At 42.4% G+C, this 12,454-nt stretch overlaps 1 protein-coding gene across 3 annotated transcripts in view; it reads left to right on the top strand.

The window, feature by feature from the left end:
- RFX8 (regulatory factor X8) overlaps positions 1 to 12,454 on the top strand; it is a 255,588-nt gene that overhangs the window by 45,538 nt on the left and 197,596 nt on the right. For all 3 annotated transcript variants that reach the window (XM_073897873.1, XM_073897874.1, XM_073897872.1), the window contains one exon: positions 7,612 to 7,767. The gene's annotated coding sequence lies outside the window, so the exon portion shown is untranslated. The remainder of the gene's footprint in view (positions 1 to 7,611; positions 7,768 to 12,454) is intronic.

Here is a 12,454-nt window from a genome sequence, read left to right as displayed (position 1 = left end):
ACCACTCCAGCAACCCTCAGTTTGTTTCCTGAGATTAAGAATTCCTCATATCAATGATGCCATATGATACATGTCTTTCTCTGATTGACTTATTTCACTCAGCATAATACCCTCCAGTTCCATCCATGTCGTTGCAAATGGTAAGATCTCATTCCTTTTGATGGCTGCATAATATTCCATTGTCTATACACACCATATCTTCTTTATCCATTCATCTGTCGATGGACACCTTGGCTCTTTCCACAGTTTCGCTATTGTGGACATTGCTGCTATAAACATTGGGGTGCATGTACCCCTTTGGATCCCTACATTTGTAACTTTGTGGTAAATACCCAGTAGTACCATTGCTGGATCGTATGGTAGCTCTATTTTAAGCTTTTTGAGGAACCTCCATACTGTTTTCCAGAGTGGTTGCACCAGCTTGCATTCCCACCAACAGTGTAGGAGGGTTCCCCTTTCTCCACATCCCCGCCAACACCTGTCGTTTGCTGACTTGTGAAATTTAGCCATTTTGACTAGTGTGAGGTGGTATCTCATTGAGGTATTGATTTGGATTTCCCTGATGCCGAGCGATGTTGAGCACTTTTTCATGTGTCTGTTGGCCATCTGGATGTCTTCTTTGGAAAAATGTCTGTTCATGTCTTCTGCCCATTTCTTGACTGGATTATTTGTTCTTTGGGTGTTGAGTTTGAGAAGTTCTTTATAGATTTTGGATACTAGCCCTTTATCTGGTATGTCATTTGCAAATATCTTCTCCCATTCTGTCGTTTGTCTTTGGTTTTGTAGACTGTTTCTTTTGCTGTGCAAAAGCTTTTTATCTTGATGAAATCCCAATAGTTCCTTTTTGCCCTTGCTTCCCTTGCCTTGGCGATGTTTCTAGGAAGAAGTTCCTGCGGCTGAGATCGAAAGGTTGCTGCCTGTGATCTCCTTTAGGATTTTGATGGACTCCTGTCTCACATTGAGGTCTTTCAACGATTTGGAGTCTATTTTGGTGTGTGGTGTAAGGAAATGGTCCAGTTTCATTCTTCTGCATGTGGCTGTCCAATTTTCCCAACTGTTTCCCATTTGTTGAGGAGACTGTCTTTTTTCCATTGGACATTCTTTCCTGCTTTGTCAAAGATGAGTCGACCATAGAGGAGTTGAGGGTCCATTTCTGGGCTCTCTATTCTGTTCCATTGATCTATGTGTCTGTTTTTGTGCCAGTACCATACTGTCTTGAGGATGACAGCTTTGTAATAGAGCTGGAAGTCCGGAATTGTGATGCTGCCATCTTTGCTTTTCTTTTTCAATATTCGTCTGGCTATTCGGGGTCTTTTCTGGTTTCATATAAATTTTAGGATGATTTGTTCCATTTCTTTGAAAATATCATCATATTTTGATGGGGATTGCATTGAATGTGTAGATTGCTCTAGGTAGCATTGACATCTTCACAATATTTGTTCTTCCAATCCAAGAGCATGGAACGTTTTTCCATTTCTTTGTGTCTTCCTCAATTTCTTTCATGAGTACTTTATAGTTTTCTGAGTACAGAGCCTTTGCCTCTTTGGTTAGATTTATTGCTAGGTATCTTATGGTTTTGGGTGCCATTGTAAATGGGATAGACTCCTTAATTTCTCTCTCTTCTGTCTTGTTGTTGGTGTATAGGAATGCCACCGATTTCTGTGCATTGATTTTATATCCTGCCACTTGACTGAATTCCTGTATGAGTTCTAGCAGTTTTGGGGTGGAGTCTTTTGGGTATTCCACATACAGTATCATATCATCTGCAAAGAGTGAGAGTTTGACTTCCTCTTTGCCGATTTGGATGCCTTTGATTTCTTTTTGTTGTCTGATTGCTGTGGCTAGGACTTCTAATACTATGTTGAATAGCAGTGGTGATAGTGGACATCCCTGTCACGTTCCTGACCTTAGGGGGAAAGCTCTCAGCTTTTCCCCATTGAGAATGATATTTGCTGTAGGTTTCTCATAGATGGCTTTTATGATATTGAGGTAGGTACCCTCTATCCCTATACTCTGAAGAGTTTTGATCAAGAAAGGATGCTGTACTTTGTCAAATGCTTTTTCTGCATCTATTGAGAGGATCATATGAATCTTGTTCTTTCTTTTGTTAATATATTGTATCACGTTGATTGATTTGTGGATGTTGAGCCAACCTTGCAGCCCAGGGATAAATCCCACTTGGTCATGGTGAATAATCCTTTTAATGTACTGTTGGATCCTATTGGCTAGTATTTTGGTGAGAATTTTTGCATCCATGTTCATCAAGGATATTGGTCTGTAATTCTCCTTTTTGATGGGGTCTTTGTCTGGTTTGGAGATCAAGGTAATGGTGGCCTCATAAAATGAGTTTGGAAGTTTTCCTTCCATTTCTATTTTTTGGAACAGTTTCAGGAGAATAGGTATTAATTCCTCTTTAAATGTTTGGTAGAATTCCCCTGGGAAGCCATCTGGCCCTGGGCTTTTGTTTGTTGGGAGATTTTGGATGACTGCTTCAATTTCCTTAGTGGTTATAGGTCTGTTCAGGTTTTCTATTTCTTCCTGGTCCAGTTTTGGTAGTTGATACATCTCTAGGAATGCATCCATTCCTTCCAGGTTATCGAATTTGCTGGCATATAGTTGCTCATACTATGTTCTTATAATTGTTTGTATTTCTTTCGTGTTGGTTGTGATCTCTCCTCTTTCATTCATGCTTTTGTTGATTTGGGTCATTTCTCTTTTCTTTTTGATAAGTCTGGCCAGGGGTTTATCCATGTTAATTCTTTCAAAGAACCAGCTCCTAGTTTCGTTGATCTGTTCTACTGTTCTTTTGGTTTCTATTTCATTGATTTCTGCTCTGATCTTTATTATTTCTCTTCTCCTGCTGGGTTTAGGCCTTATTTGCTGTTTTTTCTCCAGCTCCTTTAGGTGTAGGGTTAGGTTGTGTACTTGAGACCTTTCTTGTTTCTTGAGAAAGGCTTGTATTGCTATATACTTTCCTCTTAGGACTGCCTTTGCTGCATCCCAAAGATTTTGTGTTTTCATTTTCATTGGTTTCCATGAATTTTTTAAATTCTTCTTTAATTTCCTGGTTGACCCATTCATTCTTCAGTAGGATGCTCTTTAGCCTCCATGTATTTGAGTTCTTTCTGACTTTCCTCTTGTGATTGAGTTCTAGTTTCAAAGCATTGTGGTCTGAAAATATGCAGGGAATAATCCCAGTCTTTTGGTACCGGTTGAGACCTGATTTGTGACCTAGGATGTGATCTATTCTGGAGAATGTTCCATAGGCACTAGAGAAGAATGTGTATTCCATTGCTTTGGGATGGAATGTTCTGAATATGTCTGTGAAGTCCATTTGGTCCAGTGTGTCATTTAAAGTCTTTATTTCCTTGTTGATCTTTTGCTTAGATGATCTATCCATTTCAGTCAGGGGGGTGTTAAAGTCCCCCACTATTATTGTATTGTTGTCGATGTGTTTCTTTGCTTTTGTTATTAATTGGCTTATGTAATTGACTGCTCCCATGTTAGGGGCATAGATATTTACAATTGTTAGATCTTCTTGTTGGATAGACCCTTTAAGTAGGATATAGTGTCCTTCCTCATCTCTTACTACAGTCTTTGGTTTACAATCTAATTTGTCTGATAGAAGGATTGCCACCCCAGCTTTCTTTTGGTGTCCATTAGCATGGTAAATGGTTTTCCACCCCCTCACTTTCAATCTAGGGTGTCTTTGTGTCTAAAATGAGTCTCTTGCAGACAGCATATCGACGGGTCTTGTTTTTTAATCCAGTCTGATAGCCTGTGTCTTTTAATTGGGGCATTTAGCCCATTTACATTCAGGGTAATTATTGAAAGATATGAATTTAGTGCCATTGTATTGCCTGTAAGGTGACTGTGACTGTATATTGTCTGTGTTCCTTTCTGGTCTATGCTGCTTTTAGGCTCTCTCTGCTTAGAGGACCCCTTTCAATATTTCTTGGAGGGCTGGTTTCATGTTTGCAAATTCCTTTAGTTTTTGTTTGTCCTGGAAGCTTTTTATCTCTCCTTCTATTTTCAATGAGAGCCTAGCTGGATATAGTATTCTTGGCTGCATATTTTTCTCGTTTAGTGCTCTGAAGATATCATGCCAGTCCTTTCTGGCCTGCCAGGTCTCTGTGGATAGGTCTGTTGCCAATCTAATGTTTCTACCATTATAGGTTACAAGATATGTCTCCTTTAAATCGAAATTGTGGTGGACTGTCTTTTTGCTTTTCCAATCTAAGAATCTCTTTCATCTATTTACATTTATTGTGATTACTAAAATTAGTTATTTGGATTTATTTTTAATATCCATTGTTGTTATTTTTATTTACTGTAATTTCCCTTGACTTCTCTTTCTCTTTTCCTATCATGCTGGATATTCTCAATTTGCCTTTAAGATCCACTATCCACCCAACTCTGTGTTCAGGGGGCTAACCTCAATGGGCTACCAACATAGCCCCTTGCCCTTTGGCTTTTGGCTGGGTTGAAGCCCCAGTAGGATATTGGAGGACAGGCTGAAAGGAAAGTTGGGGTATTGGTTCCACCAGCTCCCTTTCTGCAGATCTGTGTTCCTCTAGTGGAGACCTCAGCATATGTCAGGTGGCCTTCTGTAATGGGTAGCTCTTTCTGTTACCAGTAACCTCTCCTTCCCTTTGCACCTTTAGATCTAGGAGAACATAAGATCCCCATTGTTGTAACACGGAATATTTCACCATTCCTTTTTGGTCTCTCACAACCCTTTGTAAAAAAAAAAAAAAAAATCGAACAACCAAACAAAAAAAATAACAAAAACTTTTTAGTTACCCCTTTTTTTTAAAAGATTTATTTATTTATTTATTTGAGAGAGAGAATGAGAGACAGAGAGCATGAGAGGGAGGAGGGTGAGAAGGAGAAGCAGACTCCCCGCTGAGCAGGGAGCCCGACGTGGGACTCGATCCCGGGACTCCAGGATCATGACCTGAGCCGAAGGCAGTCGCTTAACCAACTGAGCCACCCAGGCGCCCTTTAGTTACCCCTTTTAAGTATACCATTTATTTCTGGCCAAATCCCTGACCCTTACACCTACTTTCTAATGGATAGATCACATTAAAGCTCTTTTGTGGAAGAGAATACTAATTGCTCATAGAAGTCCTACTCCATTAGGACTGGTTGGCATAGACTTTTTCTCAAATATGTTATTTTTCTCTGGGTGTAGGAAACTTATGAAACAAAAAGATACTTAGACTATTTTATAGATGGATTTTGAAATAAAAATCCATAATACTTACCTCTAATTTCTTTTTTTTTTTAAGATTTTATTTATTCATTTGACAGAGAGAGACACAGTGAGAGAAGGGACACAAGCAGGGGGAGTGGGAGAGGGAGAAGCAGGCTCCCCGCTGAGCAGGGAGCCTGATGCGGGGCTCGATCCTAGGATCCTGGGACCATGACCAGAGCTGAAGTCAGACTGCTTAATGACTGAGCCACCCAGGCGCCCCTCACCTCTAATTTCTTGTGGCTATCCAAGTATAGTATAGTATATTCCTATGGGCCAACCCTCTGAGATACACAGAGGAGATTCAGGAAGGAATGGAGTGTAACTCACCCTCTATCAATCAGTCAGTAAAATGTTTATTGAACATTTACATGAAAGGCCTTGCACTAGGTATTGGGAAGGATGGCAAGATGTTAAATGTTGGGAAAATAACTAAATTACCAGAACTCTGGGCGCCTGGGTGGCTCAGTCGGTTGAACGACTGACTTCGGCTCAGGTCATGGTCCTGGAGTCCCGGGATCGAGTCCCACGTCGGGCTCCCTGCTCAGCGGGGAGTCTGCTTCTCCCTCTGACCCTCTTTCCTCTTGTGCTCTCTGTGTCTCATTCTCTCTCTCTCAAATAAATAAATAAAATCTTTAAAAAAAATAAAAAAAATAAATTACCAGAACTCTTAGATGTATTGTCTCATTTCATCTTTTCACCAGTCCTATGAGGTAGAGATTATTATTGCCTGACAGATGAGATAACCAAGCCTCGAAGCAATTCAAGCAACTTACCTGTGGTCTTATAACCAGCACGGGGTTGAGCCAGGCGTTTTGCCCAGATCTCAGTCCCAAGACCAGGGCACTTTGCTATATCCAGAAATACGATTTCAGTCCTTAAAGAGCTTTGTATCTGGGAGGAGATAAGATATAAACAGATGAACAGTGAATTCATAATAAAGCACTGTCACAAGTAGCTTTTGTGGGCTCACATGGGCTGAGAAGGCTTTATGGAGAAGGGCGGGACAGAGCCAGTGGGAGGGAGAGGAGTCCAGGCCAGATGAGTGGCAAGAGAATGGACCCAGTCAGGTTTCAGTTCTGATGGTGTTGTCAGGGACAGATAGGACACGGTGCCCCACTTTTCAGACATTCTTGGCTTGATTCCATTGTGTTCATGCATTTTCTCCCCCATTCCTTTTATCTGAAGCTGGGGAATGTTGAGGTAGAGAAATAAGGTATTGTTTGAAGTGATATTCTTTCTGTTCCCTTAGACTGGATTTCCAGCAAAGGGGTGAGAGGGGGCTAGAGTTACTAAGAGATCTGTGTCTAAGCAGAGGTGAGGGCAACATGGAATCGGGTTAGAGTAGAGAGCATGTGAGGATCTGGTCACTCAACCAGCGTTTCTAGAATGCCAACAACATACTAGCTTGTGGTGGGCAAGTTGCAGTAGGTTGAGAAGAGGTTAGGAACAGGGCAGGCAATGCACTTTTGAAGTAGAGGGGCAAGAGGAACAGAGAGGGGGCATCAGCTGGCAGGGTGGAAGGGCCCCGTATGAGGCACCATTCCCTGTCCCTACCTCACATTGTCCCAAGAAGGGAACCACTAGTGAGCTCTGGGCTGACACCCGGCCCCAAGTGTGGCAAAAAGCAACCCCAGGAAGTAGAGCACTGTGGTGAACATACAAGATGGTGAATCAGGAGAGCTCTGCTCAATTCCCTTTTTGTCCAGGCTTGTTACACCCTCTTGGGTCAAATCACATCACCACCTTAGCCCTGGAATTCCCACTCGAAGGGGAAGTGGTATGTTTCTGACCAAGTTTCTGCCCAGGGAAGGCACTCACATGCCTGTAGACCACAAGCAAAGGACCCTGGGTGGCATCTAGTTCCTCCTGTTTCTCCCAATAGTATCCAGAGTGGGAATTGTGTGAGGTGAGGAGTTGGGCACAAGAGTGAAGGCTACTTGTCACATGCTTCTAAAGTTCCAACTCAATAGAAAACACATACATCCCAAGTAACACTTAACCGTAGAAAAAATTTTAAAACAGTTTTTCTTTATTTTTTAAGTAGGCTCCATGCCCAACTTGGGGCTTGAACTCAGACCTTGAGATTAAGGGTCATGTGCTATACTGTCTGAGCCAGCCAGGTGCCTCTAAAATACATTTTTAAAAAACTAAGACAGTTGCATCCAAGACTCACTACTCCGGTACAACCACTGAAAACATTTTGGTGATTATCTTTGGAAAGTATGTCTTCTTTCTTTCTTTCTTTCTTTTATTTATTTATTTATGTATGTATGTATGTATGTATGTATGTATGTATTTATGTATTTATGTATTTATATTTATTTATTATTTTTAAAATATTTTATTTATTTTAGAGAGAGAGCATGCAAGTGGGGGGAGGAGCAGAGCGAGAGGGATGAGCAGACTTCACACTGAGCACAGATCCCAACACAGGGCTGAGTCTCAAGACCCTGAGATCACGAACTGAGCCAAAATCAAGAGTTGGACACTCAGCCGACTGAGCCACCCAGGTATGTCTTCCTTTTTACAAAACATATTTTCTCAAATGTCTATGGGTAAAGTGTAACAACCACATTTATTTAAATATAAAAATATAAGAATGGGATCCTATTACACATACTGCTTTGTAATCTGTTTTTTCCCTTGTTCTTTTTTTGCTGACCATGTGTCCCTCTCTCTAAAACCTCCCTCAATTTTCACTGTGCATCACTGGTTCTTGGGCAGGAAAGGGAGAGAAAAGAACCACATGCATTTGGACCCTACAGAAGTTCTGAAAGAAGCGGGCTCCCTCATTGCCACTTAGAAGAAAAGGAATGGTGGGAGACTAAGAAATCCTGCTTCCTCCCTTCCCCTCTGAAAACCTCGCCAGCAGTCGGGGAATTTGAGGTGGAGGCATAGGTTAATACAAAACCAAACAACAGAGTGAAGGTGGGGGAGCTGGACTGCCTCCATCCAATCAAAGATCCCCTCAGATGACTCTCAGTTAGAAGGAAGGAAGGCAGGCCAATGCAGAGTTGAATCTACCAATTCATAAGTTAAGTGTGATTGGCAAATATATATTTCCTGAATGGTCCCCAAAGTACATTGCTTTTGAAAAGGGTCGTTGTCACTCCAAAGAATCCTTAATTGGCTGAATATTTGGAAATGTAAGGTAATATATTTGGTCATTGCATCTTCCTGGGCTAACCCAGTGTTTCAAAACTTCCTGCTCCATCACATAAACAACATGGGCTGAACGTGGAGACAAAGGAAGTGCCTTAAGGAAAATGAAGATGAAAAAGATCTGTTTTCTTCAAAGGGCTCATTGTCTAGTGTGAATATAGAAGGAATACTCAAATACCAGCCACACCAGTCACAAGACAGGCACAGACTCTGAGCCAGACTGTTGGGTTTGAACCCTGGTCCACCACCATGCAAGTGACCTTGTACAACACAGCCAGCCTCTCTAAGCCCCCCCAGGGCATAGTGATAGAACCTGCCTCTGGGGGTATGGGAGGTTTAAAGGATAAAAGCACACAAGCCCTTGGCAAGGAGCAATGTGCAGTAAGTGCTTACCACACACCTGAACATGTGGGGCTAACCAGAAAGAAGAGACCAGACCCAGAAAACACTTCTTGAAAGAGGTAGGTCTTAATCTTCGGAGTGGTTCTGATGTCACAGATGGAGAAGGTAGGATTTCAGAAACACAAGGATTGGAGATCGAGCTATATGGAGAACAGTCGGAGAAGACTGACTAGAACACTTGCCTCAAGCTTTGTGTCAGGCAGGCATGAGTAGGAGTCAAGTCAGGAAGTCAGGGCCTAACATGCTGGCCTGAAGGGGCTGTGCCCAGTTTAGTAGGAAATGAGGAAATACCAAAGGCTTTGAGCAGAGGATACCCGGTGCAGATGTCGTAGAGTAGGAGTTATCGGGCAGATGGGGTGGGATGGGGAAGGTGAGATGGATGGCCAGTGTGGAAATCCAAGGCATCAGTGGGAGTGGAGTGCCCGGTGATGTGGGAGGGATAACGGAGGGGCAGGGCCAGCTTCAAGGACATGCGACCCTCACAGTCACATAGGACCATGCTCTGAGGACCCTGTGCTTGGTTTAATGCTCTACTGTCACTGTCTTGAAACTCTGGATAGATTTTGAACAAAGAGCCCTATAAATTTTGAACTGGGTCTCAAAAAGTACATAACCAGTGTTGAGGAGGGACAAACAGAATGGACAAAATGTTTGGGTGTGGGGTGAAGCAGGGGAGAGAAGTCGTTGAAAAAGTCTTGGGGAATTTTGGCCAACAGATGAGGGGTAAGGAGTGAGAATGGCATTTGTGGAGAGAACACCGTGTGTGACATACCAGCCATCAAGGGGAGGTATCTGGAAACTTGGTGGGAATTTGATCTCAGAGCTCAGCAAACAACTTTGAAATATAGGTATTTACTTGAAAATCATATCCTCTTATTTTTTTTGAAAGATTTTATTTATTTATTTGTCAGAGAGAGAGCACAAGCAGGGGGAGCAGTGGGCAGAGGGAGAAGCAGGCTCCCTGCTGAGCAGGGAGCCCAATGTGGGGCTCGATCCCAGGACCCTGGGATCATGACCTGAGCTGAAAGCAGATGCTTAACGACTGAGCCACCCAGGTGTCCCAAATCATATCCTCTTATTAACCTTTTCTTCAAACACTAAAGGATTGTTCCACTTTATTTTAATGAGATACATTTTTTAATTAAAAATGAAATTGATAAAAGCATTCACTGAATAATAACATATGAAGCTTTAGAAATGGATGTAGGAAAGAAGCATTTAAAATGGTCAAGAACCTTATCTGGAAGACTTTTGCTGTGGGTTAAATTGTGTTTCTCCCCAGCATTTGTGTGTTGAAGTCCTGACCCCCCAGTACCTCAGAATGTGACTATATTTGAAGTCAGAGCCTTTCAGAGGCAACTGAGTTAAAATGAGGTCATCAGGGTAGGACCTAATCCAGTAACACTGGTCCTCCTAAGAAGAGATTAGGGGCCAGAAAAACACAGAGGAGGGAACCTGCAAGGACATGGCAAGAAGACGACCATGGCCATGCCAAGGAAAGAAGGAGGCCTGGGGAGAACCCGCACTGCCAACATCTGTTCTTAGACCCCATCCTCCGAGGCTGTGAGAAAATAAATTTCTGTTTTTTCATCCCCCAAGTCTGTCATACCTTGTTACAGCAGCCCTGGCAAACATAACCATCTTCCTTGAGAAGAACAAGAAGAGGTATTGAAGTCCTTGGAGACAAGCTAGAAGTGGTCAAGGAGGTGGAGGGAGAGCGGGAAGCAAAGTCACAAAAGCAAAGGGTATCTCAAGGAGTGGTTGCGGGTTCTCAGTGAGGATGCAGGCCTTACAGGAAGGTACTGGATTTTAGCATAAGGAAGTCACCAATGACCTTTGAGGGAATGATACCGTTCGTGCAGCAGGGGAAAACCAGGTACAGTGGGGTTGGGGGAGTGTGACATGATGGTCTATGGGCAGAGAATCCTTATTTTCAAAAGTTTCAGTATGAAAGGCAGGGGATGAGATAGGACAGTAGGTTGAGGGGAAAACAGAATCAGGGAGAAGATTTATTCAGGGTGGGATTTAGGGAGCCCTGAGCAAGCATGGTTATAGAAACCCCAGAAAGGAAGACTCGGCACAGCATGTTGTACCCAATTTACATCTGTTAAATGAGTTAGAAGGAAACTCGCAGGGACCAGGGGAAGGGCACACAAAGCCCAGTTGGACAGCTAACCCATACCACTGGCTTGACACGCTATCTGGAGGAAGGAGAAGGAAGGGACCTTTGTGCTGCCCCTAATACTGACAGCCCCTGGACTGTGCCTCCCTGTTTAGCTCTTCCAGGTTCCTGTAAAAAGCCTGAGGCCTATTTCCCCTCACTTCTGTCCCTTCAGAATTCCCCTTGCAGATTTGCAGGGACAGGGACTCTCCATCCAGACACTAGCACACAGGTGCATGAGAATCTGTTCCTCCAGGACTTTCCCACCAGCAGAGCAGAGAGGACCCTATTGTGAAGTAGGCAATGGGACTGACCTGCAGACCTTTGGATCCTTGATGTGAAGGGGGGACACAGAGCTGCTTCCTGCTCTCCCCTGTTCCTTACAAAACTCAGAAATGTTCTTCCCAGCTCCCTAGTTCTACCATTGCCCTCCCAGGCCCAGTGCCTAAAAGTTGCCTTGTTTTCTCGGGAACTGAGTGCTAAATCTCTGGGCAGCCTCAGCCTCAGGACCCTGCTTCCCCTTGGCCAGTAGTTTTCAAACTTTTAAAGAAATGGCCAGGCGCATATTTCAAACATCTTAGAGAAATCCCTAAAATATCAGGGGGCTAACAGTACATTTCATCAGTATACATCTCCTTTATAACTTCAAACTTATTGTACTCGCACATGAGAATTATAGGTTACTTTAATAAATGGAAAAAAAATAGAAATTGTGGTGATGGTGACGCCTGGTTGGCTCCATTGGTGGAGGGTGTGACTCTTGATCTTGGGGTTGAAAGTTCGAGTCCCACGTTTGGTGTAGAGATAGTTAAAAATATAATCTTAAAAAAAAAAGAAATTGTGGTTATGGGGAACCATTACAATCTGATACCAGCTTCGGGCTTTAGTTTATTTCTGCCATTTGCTTTGGTCACATTGTAATAAGAAATTCCTAATTCACACAGATAAATGATTGTAAACTGAAACAGTTTTAAAAATAACAGCCTTATAACCTTGGAATTTAAGGTACCAGCAAATGACAGAAGATTTATTCAGAGTCTTTACAAAAATGATTTATCTTTGCAACATACTTAGCCTGTTGATCTGCAGTTTGTCACATGTTTGTAAATAACTTATGTGAATCTACTATGCTGAAGTATGAAAAATAATTTAACACTTTTAAAAATAAAATTTGAATCAAATATTTGGGGAAACCTAAATGGAACTTTTTATGGGATATAGATGGAAGTCCAGTACCCTAAGTAATGCCTTGAACCCCAACCCCATCACCAGCCAACAAATATTTACTGAATGCCTACTTTATGACAGATTCTGTACTGAGCAGGAGATACAGAAAAAAAAAAAAAAAAAGTCTCTACCCACAAAGACATTGGGCTGGCAGAGAAGGCAGACTCAGAGAAATTCCATCAAGTGTTGAATGTTCAGCGAGCTCCAGAGACAGCCATTTGTTGGACCTGCAGAAATATATAAGA

The sequence above is a fragment of the Callorhinus ursinus genome, unplaced genomic scaffold (genome assembly GCF_003265705.2).
Source record: "Callorhinus ursinus isolate GAN/ISIS: 27379988/994484 unplaced genomic scaffold, GSC_fseal_2.0 scaffold10, whole genome shotgun sequence".
Taxonomy (NCBI): Eukaryota; Metazoa; Chordata; class Mammalia; order Carnivora; family Otariidae; genus Callorhinus; species Callorhinus ursinus.
Note: the sequence above shows the minus strand (reverse complement) of the source record. Positions and strands in the feature narration are given on the sequence as shown.